This window comes from Triticum urartu, chromosome 3 (genome assembly GCF_003073215.2).
Source record: "Triticum urartu cultivar G1812 chromosome 3, Tu2.1, whole genome shotgun sequence".
NCBI classification, from domain to species: Eukaryota; Viridiplantae; Streptophyta; class Magnoliopsida; order Poales; family Poaceae; genus Triticum; species Triticum urartu.
Window position 1 is genome coordinate 340,810,304 of NC_053024.1, and position 12,487 is coordinate 340,822,790.

The window sequence follows — 12,487 nt, forward strand, 5'->3', positions numbered from 1 at the left end:
TCGACGATTTTCTTGAGGAAAGGTTGTATGTAATACAACCGGAAGGTTTTGTCAATCCTGAAAGATGCTAATAAGTATGCAAAGCTCCAGCAATCCTTCTGAGGACTGGAGTAAGCATCTCGGAGTTGGAATGTACGCTTTGATGAGATGATCAAAGATTTTGGGTTTATATAAAGTTTATGAGAAACTTGTATTTCCAAAGAAGTGAGTGGGAGCACTATAGAATTTCTGATGAATATATGTTGTTGACATATTGTTGATCAGAAATGACGTAGAATTTCTGGAAAGCATATAGGGTTATTTGGAAAGTGTTTTTCAATGGAAAGCCTGGATTAAGCTACTTGAACATTGAGCATCAAGATCTATAAGGATAGATCAAAATTCTTAATGGTAATTTCAAATGAGCACATACCTTGACATGATCTTGAAGGTGTTCAAGATGGATCAGTCAAAGAAGGAGTTCTTGCCTGAGTTGTAAGGTATGGAGTTAAGACTTAAAGCTCGACCACGGCAGAATAGAGAGAAAGGACGAAGGTCGTCCCCTATGCTTAAGACACAGGCTCTACAGTATGCTATGCTGTGTACCGCACCTGAAATGTGCCTTGCCATGAGTCAGTCAAGGGGTACAAGAGTGATCTAAGAATGGATCACAAGACAGCGGTCAAAGTTATCCTTAGTAACTAGTGGACTAAGGAATTTTCTCGATTATGGAGGTGGTAAAAGAGTTCGTCGTAAAGGGTTACGCCGATGCAAACTTTGACACTAATCCAGATTATTCTGAGTAGTAAACTGGATTCGTATAGTAGAACAGTTATTTGGAATAGCTCCAAATGTAGCATAGTAGTTGCATCTAGAAAATGACATAAGAAATTTGTGAAGTACATACGGATCTGAAAGATTCAGACCCGTTGACTAAAACCTCTCTCACAAGCAAAACATGATCAAACCCAGAACTCATCGAGTGTTAATCACATGGTAAATGTGAACTAGATTATTGACTCTAGTAAACTCTTTGGGTGTTAGTCACATGGGGATGTGACCTTGAGTGTTAATCACATATGGATGTGAACTGGATTATTGACTCTAGTGCAAGTGGGAGACTGTTGGAAATATGCCCTAGAGGCAATAATAAATTAGTTATTATTATATTTCCTTGTTCATGATAATCGTTTATTATCCATGCTAGAATTGTATTGATAGGAAACTCAGATACATGTGTGGATACATAGACAACACCATGTCCCTAGTAAGCCTCTAGTTGACTAGCTCGTTGATCAATAGATGGTTACGGTTTCCTGACCATGGACATTGGATGTCGTTGATAACGGGATCACATCATTAGGAGAATGATGTGATGGACAAGACCCAATCCTAAGCCTAGCACAAGATCATGTAGTTCGTATGCTAAAGCTTTTCTAATGTCAAGTATCATTTCCTTAGACCATGAGATTGTGCAACTCCCGGATACCGTAGGAATGCTTTGGGTGTACCAAACGTCACAACGTAACTGGGTGACTATAAAGGTACACTACAGGTATCTCCGAAAGTGTCTGTTGGGTTGGCACGAATTGAGACTGGGATTTGTCACTCCGTGTAAATGGAGAGGTATCTCTGGGCCCACTCGGGTAGGACATCATCATAATGTGCACAATGTGACCAAGGAGTTGATCATTGGATGATGTGTTACGGAACGATAAAAGAGACTTGCCGGTAACGAGATTGAACAAGGTATCGGGATACCGACGATCGAATCTCGGGCAAGTATCGTACCGCTAGACAAAGGGAATGTATACGGGATTTGATTAAGTCCTTGACATCGTGGTTTCATCCGATGAGATCATCGTTGGAACATGTGGAGCCAACATGGGTATCTAGATCCCGCTGTTGGTTATTGACCGGAGAACGTCTCGGTCACGGCTGCGTGGCTCCCAAACCCGTAGGGTCTACACACTTAAGGTTCGATAACGCTAGGGTTATAAAGAAGCTTGTATGTGGTTACCGAATGTTGTTCGGAGTCCCGGATGAGATCCCAGACGTCACGAGGAGTTCTGGAATGGTCCGGAGGTAAAGATTTATATATAGGAAGTCCTATTTCGGCCACCGGGACAAGTTTCGGGGTCACCGGTATTGTACCGGGACCACCGGAAGGGTCCCGAGGGCCCACCGGGTGGGGCCACCTATCCCGGAGGGCCCCATGGGCTGAAGTGGGAAGGGATCCAGCCCAAAGTGGGCTGGGGCGCCACTTCCCTTATGGCCCATGCGCCTAGGGTGAAGGGGGAACCCTAAGGAAGAGTCCCAAGGAGGGAAGGCACCTCCTAGGTGCCTTGGGGGGGGGAGGGAAACCTCCCCTGGCCGCCGCCCCTAGGAGATTGGATCTCCTAGGGCTGGCGCACCCCCCCCTTGGGCTCCCTATATATAGTGAGGGTAGGAGGGCCTCTTGAGACACCCCTTATGCCTTTGGTGCAGCCCCTCCCTCTCTCCCTAAGTCCTTCTCCTCTCCCGTGGTGCTTGGCGAAGCCCTGCAGGATTGCCACGCTCCTCCACCACCACCACGCCGTTGTGCTGCTGCTGGATGGAGTTTTCCTCAACCTCTCCCTCTCTCCTTGCTGGATCAAGGCGTGGGAGACGTCACCGGGCTATACGTGTGTTGAACGCGGAGGTGCCGTGCGTTCGGCACTTGATCATCGGTGATTTGGATCACGACGAGTACGACTCCATCGACCCCGTTCACTGGAACGCTTCCGCTTAGCGATCTACAAGGGTATGTAGATGCACTCTCCTTCCCCTCGTTGCTGGTCTCTCCATAGATAGATCTTGGTGACACGTAGGAAAATTTTGAATTTCTGCTACGTTCCCCATCAGTGAAAGCACAATGACTTAATAGCAGCAATGTAGTAAGGATCGGGTAGGAAGATATTATGAAGCCATACAGAACATGCGGGCACTCAGTGAAGACAAAAGATAGTGCAAACCTACAATGACTTCACAAGGAGCAACAGTAAGTAAAGGGAAGGGAAGATGAAACCAGTGACTCGTTGAAGACAATGATTTGTTGGACCAATTCCAGTTGCTGTGACAATTGTACGTCTGGTTGGGGCGGCCATGTATTTAAACCTTAGGACACACAGTCCCGGACACCCAGTCCTGAACACGCAGCTCAGGACACCCAGTCCTCACCGTATTCCCCTTGAGCTAAGGTCACACAGACCTCGCCCAATCACTCTGGTAAGTCTTCAAGGTAGACTCCCAAACCTTCACAGACTTTGTTCACCGGCAATCCACAATGTCTCTTGGGATGCTCAGAACCGCGACGCCTTAAACCGGCTGGAGGATGCACAGTCTCAAGTGTAATAAGTCTTCAGATCACACAGACAAGAGACTTAGTGATGCCCAATTCTCTCTGGGCTCTTGGTGGTTAGGGCTTTATCCTCGCAAGGAATTCTCTCTCAAAGGCTTCGAGGTGGGTTGCTCTCAAACGACAAAAGCCGTACTCTGCAATCTGAGCCGCCCAACCGTTTATGGTTGGTGGGGGTGGGCTATTTATAGCCACTTGGCAACCCGACCTGATTTGTCCGAAATGACCCTGGGGTCACTAAAGGAACTTGACACGTGTTCCAACGGTCAGATTTCAAACTCACACCGGCACTTTACTTGGGCTGACAAGCAAAGTTGACTTGTCCGACTCTGGACAAGATTCGCTCTCATAGTCTTCACTCAGAAGACATAGGTTTTTTGGTTAGCATCACTTCAATCATTCTGACTGGTTCTCTTGGACCCCACTTAACAGTACGGTGGTTCCTATGACTCAACACAAAAGAAAAAGAACTACGAAAGATCTAAGTCTTCGAGCTCCATAGGCTTCATGTGGTGTCTTCTCTTATCATAGTCTTCAATGTGAATATCTTCATATACCACCTTTGACTTCAATGTCTTCATACATTTTTAGGGGTCATCTCTGGTAGGAAAACCGAATCAATGAGGGACTTCTACCTGTGTTATCCTGCAATTCTCACAAACACATTAGTCCCTCAACTAGGTTTGTCGTCAATACTCCAAAACCAACTAGGGGTGGCACTAGATGCACTTACAATCTCCCCCTTTTTGTTGATTGATGACAAACTAGTTGAAGTTTTCAACGGGGAATATAATCTGTGAAATTGTAAAGGATAAGGAATTGTCTTCATAAGTTGCAAGGGCTCCCCCTGAAGATGTGCATATAAGTAATTTGCTTTTGGAATGCAAATGCACATGGCAGGTTGTACTTGTGGAGATCCACTTCAACTTATGATGACAATCCACTATGCATGTGAAAGTATATGAAGATAATGACATGCATAATGGAAAATGGACGTCTGCAGAATGATCTAAGTGCGGAATTTATCGTCGCACATGCGGAATTTATCATCACAAAACAAGTGGCAAATAAGTAGCAGACGACCATCGAGTTTAAGTGTTACAACTCAAAGAACCAAATGTAGCAAAACGAGAGTTGTAAGCACGAAGCAAAATATAAAGCACCCGCCCATATGGACCCGCTTGAAGACTATCAACCTCATATGCTTCTCCCCCTTTTTTCAGTAAGGACCAAAAAGGTTTGAAGACATAGAGCATCTACTTGTTCCCATGTGGAGTAGGTGAAGTAGCAGGGTCGTTGGTGGTGTTTGGCGGTGCTGAAGAGCTTGGAGCAGAGTTGACGCATGCTGAAGGAGGTGGTGGTGAAGTAGCATCATCTTCATCCTCGATAACTCTGGCAGTCACTATTGCAGCAGATGAAGAGAACTCAGAGTCTTCAAGGGATGGAGTTCCTAGCAGCACAGCTCTTCGAGGAGGTGTGGAGTCAAACTTGAATCGCTCAGTGAAGCCATCCTCTTGGAGATTATTTTCAGAACACATCATCGTTAGCCCTTTCCATGTGCGGCGACAGGTTTCATGGGCAACGAAAGCATTCTTGGTGGCAAGATTGCGAATGTGATTAACCTCCACCAAGAGGCTTTTCATCTGACGCTTCAGCCAGTCATGATGCCTATCTTGTTTCTGATGAAGAGCCACAAGAAGCTCTCGGTCGTTGAGAACACGAGTGCGCTTCTTGGGTCTTGGAGCAGTTGTACTATCAATGGCTTCAGTAGAGCGCAGGTGTGGTGCACGTGTAGTGCCAGCAAGGATTGTTGGGGAACACAGTAATTTCAAAAAATTTCCTACGCACACGCAAGATCATGGTGATGCATAGCAACGAGAGGGGAGAGTGTTGTCTACGTACCCACGCAGACCGACTGCGGAAGCGTTGACGCAACGTAGAGTAAGTAGTCGTACATCTTCCCGATCCGACGGATCCAAGCACCGTTACTCCGGCACCTCCGAGTTCTTACCACACGTACAGCTCGATGACGATCTCGGGCTCCGATCCAGCAAAGCGTCGGGGAGGAGTTCCGTCAGCACGACGGCGTGGTGACGATCTTGATGTTCTACTGTCGCAGGGCTTCACCTAAGCACCGCTACAATATGATCGAGGTGGAATATGGTGGCAGGGGGCACCGCACACGGCTGAGGAACGATCTCAATGATCAACTTGTGTGTTTAGAGGTGCCCCCTGCCCCCGTATATAAAGGATCCAAGGGGGAGGGGGCGGCCGGCCAGGAGGAGGGCGCAGGAGGAGTCCTACTCCTACCGGGAGTAGGACTCCCCCCAATCCTAGTTGGAATAGGATTCCCCGAGGGGGAAAGAGAGAGAGGTTGGCCGGCCACCTCTCCTTGTCCTAATAGGACTAGGGGAGGGGGGAGGCACACGGCCCCCCTTGGGCTGCCCCTTTCTCCTTTCCACTAAAGCCCACTAAGGCCCATATAGCTCCCGGGGGGTTCCGGTAACCTCCCGGTACTCCGGTAAAATCTCGATTTCACCCGAAACACTTCCGATATCCAAACATAGGCTTCCAATATATCAATCTTTATGTCTCGACAATTTCGAGACTCCTCGTCATGTCCGTGATCACATCCGGGACTCCGAACTAACTTCGGTACATCAAAATGCATAAACTCATAATAACTGTCATCGTAACGTTAAGCGTGCGGACCCTACGGTTCGAGAACGATGTAGACATGACCGAGACACGTCTCCGGTAAATAACCAATAGCGGGACCTGGATGCCCATATTGGCTCCTACATATTCTACGAAGATCTTTATCGGTCAGACCGCATAACAACATACGTTGTTCCCTTTGTCATCGGTATGTTACTTGCCCGAGATTCGATCGTCGGTATCCAATCCCTAGTTCAATCTCGTTACCGGCAAGTCTCTTTACTCGTTCCGTAATACATCATCTCGCAACTAACTCATTAGTTGCAATGCTTGCAAGGCTTATGTGATGTGCATTACCGAGAGGGCCTAGAGATACCTCTCCGACAATCGGAGTGACAAATCCTAATCTCGAAATACGCCAAACCAACATCTACCTTTGGAGACACCTGTAGAGCTCCTTTATAATCACCCAGTTACGTTGTGACGTTTGGTAGCACACAAAGTGTTCCTCTGGTAAACGGGAGTTGCATAATCTCATAGTCGTAGGAACTTGTATAAGTCATGAAGAAAGCAATAGCAACATACTAAACGATCGGGGTGCTAAGCTAATGAAATGGGTCATGTCAATAAGATCATTCAACTAATGATGTGACCTCGTTAATCATATAACAACACCTTGTTGATGGTTAGGGAAACATAACCATCTTTGATTAACGAGCTAGTCAAGTAGAGGCATACTAGTGACACTAAGTTTGTCTATGTATTCACACATGTATTATGTTTCCGGTTAATACAATTCTAGCATGAATAATAAACATTTATCATGATATAAGGAAATAAATAATAACTTTATTATTGCCTCTAGGGCATATTTCCTTCAGTCTCCCACTTGCACTAGAGTCAATAATCTAGATCACATCACCATGTGATTAACATCAATAGTTCACATCAGCATGTGATTAACACCCATAGTTCACATCGCCATGTGACCAAAACCCAAAGGGTTTACTAGATTCAGTAATCTAGTTCACATCGCTATGTGATTAACACCCAAGGAGTACTAAGGTGTGATCATGTTTTGCTTGTGAGAGAATCTTAGTCAACGGGTCTGCCACATTCAGATCCGCATGTATTTTGCAAATTTCTATGTCAACAATGCTCTGCATGGAGCTACTCTAGGTAATTGCTCCCACTTTCAATATGTATCTAGACTGAGACTTAGAGTCATCTAGATTAGTGTCAAAACTTGCATCGGCGTAACCCTTTACAACGAACCTTTTTTTTCACTTCCATAATCGAGAAACATATCCTTATTCCACTAAGGATAATTTTGACCGCTGTCCAGTGATCTACTCCTAGATCACTATCGTACTCCCTTGCCAAACTCAGTGGTAGGGCATACAATAGATCTGGTATACAGCATGGCATACTTTATAGAACCTATGACTGAGGCATAGGGAATGACTTTCATTCTCTTTCTCTCTTCTGCCGTGGTCGGGCTTTGAGTCTTACTCAACTTCACACCTTGTAACACAGGCAAGAAACCTTTTCTTTGACTGTTCCATTTTGAACTACTTCAAAATCTTGTCAAGGTATGTACTCATTGAAGAAACTTATCAAGTGTCTTGATCTATCTCTATAGATCTTGATACTCAATATGTAAGCAGCTTCACTGAGGTCTTTCTTTGAAAAACTCCTTTCAAACACTCCTTTATGCTTTGCAGAATAATTCTACATTATTTCCGATCAAGAATATGTCATTCACATATACTTATCAGAAATGTTGTAGTGCTCCCACTCACTTTCTTGTAATACAGGATTCACCGCAAGTCTGTATAAAACTATATGCTTTGATCAACTTATCAAAGCGTATATTCCAACTCCGAGATTCTTGCACCAGTCCATAGATGGATCGCTGGAGCTTGCATATTTAGTTAACACCTTTAGGATCGACAAAACCTTCTAGTTGCATCGTATACAACTCTTCTTTAGTAAATCCATTAAGGAATGCAGTTTTGCTTATCCATTTGCCAGATTTCATAAAATGCGGTAATTGCTAACATGATTCGGACAGACTTAAGCATAGATACGAGTGAGAAAATCTCATCGTAGTCAACACCTTGAACTTGTCGAAAACCTTTTGCGACAATTCTAGCTTTGTAGATAGTAACACTACTATCAGCGTCCGTCTTCCTCTTGAAGATCCATTTATTTTCTATGGCTTGCCGATCATCGGGCAAGTCAACCAAAGTCCATACTTTGTTCTCATACATGGATCATATCTCAGATTTCATGGCTTCAAGCCACTTTGCGGAATCTGGGCTCACCATCGCTTCTTCATAGTTCGTAGGTTCATCATGATCTAGTAGCATGACTTCCAGAACAGGATTACCGTACCACTCTGGCGCGGATCTTACTCTAGTTGATCTACGAGGTTCAGTAGTATCTTGTTCTGAAGTTTCATGATCATCATCATTAGCTTCCTCACTAACTGGTGTAGGTGTCACAGAAACAGTTTTCTGTGATGTACTACTTTCCAATAAGGGAGCAGGTACAGTTACCTCGTCAAGTTCTACTTTCCTCCCACTCACTTCTTTCGAGAGAAACTCCTTCTCCAGAAAGTTTCCGAATTTAGCAACAAAAGTCTTGCCTTCGGATCTGTGATAGAAGGTGTATCCAATAGTTTCCTTTGGATATCCTATGAAGACGCACTTCTCCGATTTGAGTTTGAGCTTATCAGGATGAAACTTTTTCATATAAGCATCGCAACCCCAAACTTTAAGAAACGACAGCTTAGGTTTCTTGCCAAACCATAGTTCACATGGTGTCGTCTCAACGGATTTAGATGGTGCCCTATTTAACGTGAATGTAGCTGTCTCTAATGCATAACCCCAAAACGATAGTGGTAGATCGGTAAGAGACATCATAGATTGCACTATATCCAATAAAGTACGGTTATGACGTTCGGACACACCATTATGCTGTGGTGTTCCATGTGGCATGAGTTTGTGAAACTATTCCACATTGTTTTAATTGAAGACCAAACTCGTAACTCAAATATTTGTCTCCGCGATCAGATCGTAGAAACTGTATTTTCTTGTCATGATGATTTTCCACTTCACTCTGAAATTCTTTGAACTTTTCAAATGTTTCAGACTTATGTTTCATCAAGTAGATATACCCATATCTGCTCAAATCATCTGTGAAGTTCAGAAAATAACGATACTTGCCGTGAGCCTTAACACTCATCGGACCGCATACATCAGTATGTATTATTTCCAATAAGTCAGTTGCCCACTCCTGAGAACGGAGTCTTAGTCATCTTGCCCATGAGGCATGGATCGCAAGCATCAAGTGAGTCATAATCAAGTGATTCCAAAATTCCATCAGCATGGAATTTCTTCATGCGCTTTACACCAATATGACCTAAATGGCAGTGCTACAAATAAGTTGCACTATCATTATTAACTTCGCATCTTTTGGTTTCAATATTATGAATATGTGTATCACTACGATCAAGATCCAATGAACTTGTTTCATTGGGTGTATGACCGTCGAAGGTTTTATTCATGTAAACAGAACAACAATTATTCTCTGACTTTAATGAATAACCGAATTGCAATAAACATGATAAAATCATATTCATGCTCAACGCAAAAACCAAATAACACTTATTTAGGTTCAACACTAATCCCGAAAGTATAGGGGAGTGTGCGATGATGATCATATCAACCTTGGAACCACTTCCAACACACATCGTCACTTCTCCCTTAACTAGTCTCTGTTTATTCTGCAACTCCCGTTTCGAGTTACTAATCTTTAGCAACTGAGCTAGTATCAAATACTGAGGGGTTGCTATAAACACTAGTAAAGTACACATCAATAACATGTATATCAAATATACTTATGTTCACTTTGCCATCCTTCTTATCTGCCAATCACATGGGGTAGTTCCGCTTCCAGTGACCAGTCCCTTTGCAGTAGAAACACTTAGTCTCAGGCTTAGGACCAAACTTGGGCTTCTTCACTTGAGCAGCAACTTGCTTGCCGTTCTTCTTGAAGTTCTCCTTCTTCCCTTTGCCCTTTTATTGAAACTAGTGGTCTTGTCTACCATCAACACTTGATGCTCTTTCTTGATTTCTACCTTCGTCGATTTCAGCATCACGAAGTGCTTGGGAATCGTTTCCGTTATCCCTTGCATATTATAGTTCATCACGAAGTTCTACTAACTTGGTGATGGTGACTAGAGAATTCTGTCAATCACTATCTTATCTAGAAGATTAACTCCCACTTGATTCAAGCGATGTAGTACCCAGACAATCTGAGCACATGCTCACTAGTTGAGCGATTCTCCTCCATCTTTTAGCTATAGAACTTGTTGGAGACTTCATATCTCTCAACTCGGGTATTTTCTTGAAATATTAACTTCAACTCCTGGAACATCTCATATGGTCCATGACGTTCAAAATGTCTTTGAAGTCCCGATTCTAAGCCATTAAGCATGGTGCACTAAACTATCAAGTAGTCATCATATTGAGCTAGCCAAATGTTCATAACGTCTGCATCTGCTCCTGCAATAGGTCTGTCACCTAGCGATGCATCAAGGACATAATTCTTCTGTGCAGCAATGAGGATAAACCTCAGATCACGGATCCAATCCGCATCATTGCTACTAACATTTTTCAACACAATTTTCTGTAGGAACATATCAAAATAAACATATGAAAGCAACAACGCAAGCTATTGATCTACAACATAATTTGCAAAATACTACCAGGACTAAGTTCATGATAAATTTAAGTTCAATTTAATCATATTACTTAAGAACTCCCACTTAGATAGACATCCCTCTAATCCTCTAAGTGATCACGTGATCCAAATCAACTAAACCATGACCGATCATCACGTGAAATGGATTAGTTTTCAATGGTGAACATCATTATGTTGATCATATCTACTATATGATTCACGCTCGACCTTTCGGTCTCCGTGTTCCGAGGCCATATCTGCATATGCTAGGCTCGTCAAGTTTAACCTGAGTATTCTGCGTGTGCAAAAACTGGCTTGCACCCGTTGTAGATGGACGTAGAGCTTATCACACCTGATCATCACGTGGTGTCTGGGCACGACGAACTTTGGCAACGGTGCATACTCAGGGAGAACACTTCTTGATAATTTAGTGAGAGATCATCTTATAATGCTACCGTCAATCAAAGCAAGATAAGATGCATAAAAGGATAAACATCACATGCAATCAATATAAGTGATATGATATGGCCATCATCATCTTGTGCTTGTGATCTCCATCTCCGGAGCACCGTCATGATCACCATCGTCACCGGCGCGACACCTTGATCTCCATCGTAGCATCGTTGTCGTCTCGCCAATCTTATGCTTCCACGACTATCACTACCATTTAGTGATAAAGTAAAGCATTACATCGCGATTGCATTGCATACAATAAAGCGACAACCATATGGCTCCTGCCAGTTGCCGATAACTCGGTTACAAAACATGATCATCCATACAATAAAATTCATCATCATGCCTTGACCATATCACATCACAACATGCCCTGCAAAAACAAGTTAGACGTCCTCTACTTTGTTGTTGCAAGTTTTACGTGGCTGCTACGGGCTTAAGCAAGAACCAATCTCACCTACGCATCAAAACCACAATGATAGTTTGTCAAATAGACTCCGTTTTAACCTTCGCAAGGACCGGGCGTAGCCATACTCGGTTCAACTAAAGTTGGAGAGACAGTCGCCCGCAAGCCACCTATGTGCAAAGCACGTCAGGAGAACCGGTCTCGCGTAAGCGTACGCGTAATGTCGGTCCGGGTCGTCTCGTGCAACAATACCGCCGAACCAAAGTATGACATGTTGGTAGGCAGTATGACTTATATCGCCCACAACTCACTTGTGTTCTACTCGTGCAAATAACATCAAACCATAAAACCTAGGCTCGGATGCCACTGTTGGGGAACGCAGTAATTTCAAAAAATTTCCTACGCACACGCAAGATCATGGTGATGCATAGCAACGAGAGGGGAGAGTGTTGTCTACGTACCCACGCAGACCGACTGCGGAAGCGTTGACGCAACGTAGAGTAAGTAGTCGTACATCTTCCCGATCCGACGGATCCAAGCACCGTTACTCCGGCACCTCCGAGTTCTTACCACACGTACAGCTCGATGATGATCTCGGGCTCCGATCCAGCAAAGCGTCGGGGAGGAGTTCCGTCAGCACGACGGCGTGGTGACGATCTTGATGTTCTACTGTCGCAGGGCTTCACCTAAGCACCGCTACAATATGATCGAGGTGGAATATGGTGGCAGGGGGCACCGCACACGGCTGAGGAACGATCTCAATGATCAACTTGTGTGTTTAGAGGTGCCCCCTGCCCCCGTATATAAAGGATCCAAGGGGGAGGGGGCGGCCGGCCAGGAGGAGGGCGCAGGAGGAGTCCTACTCC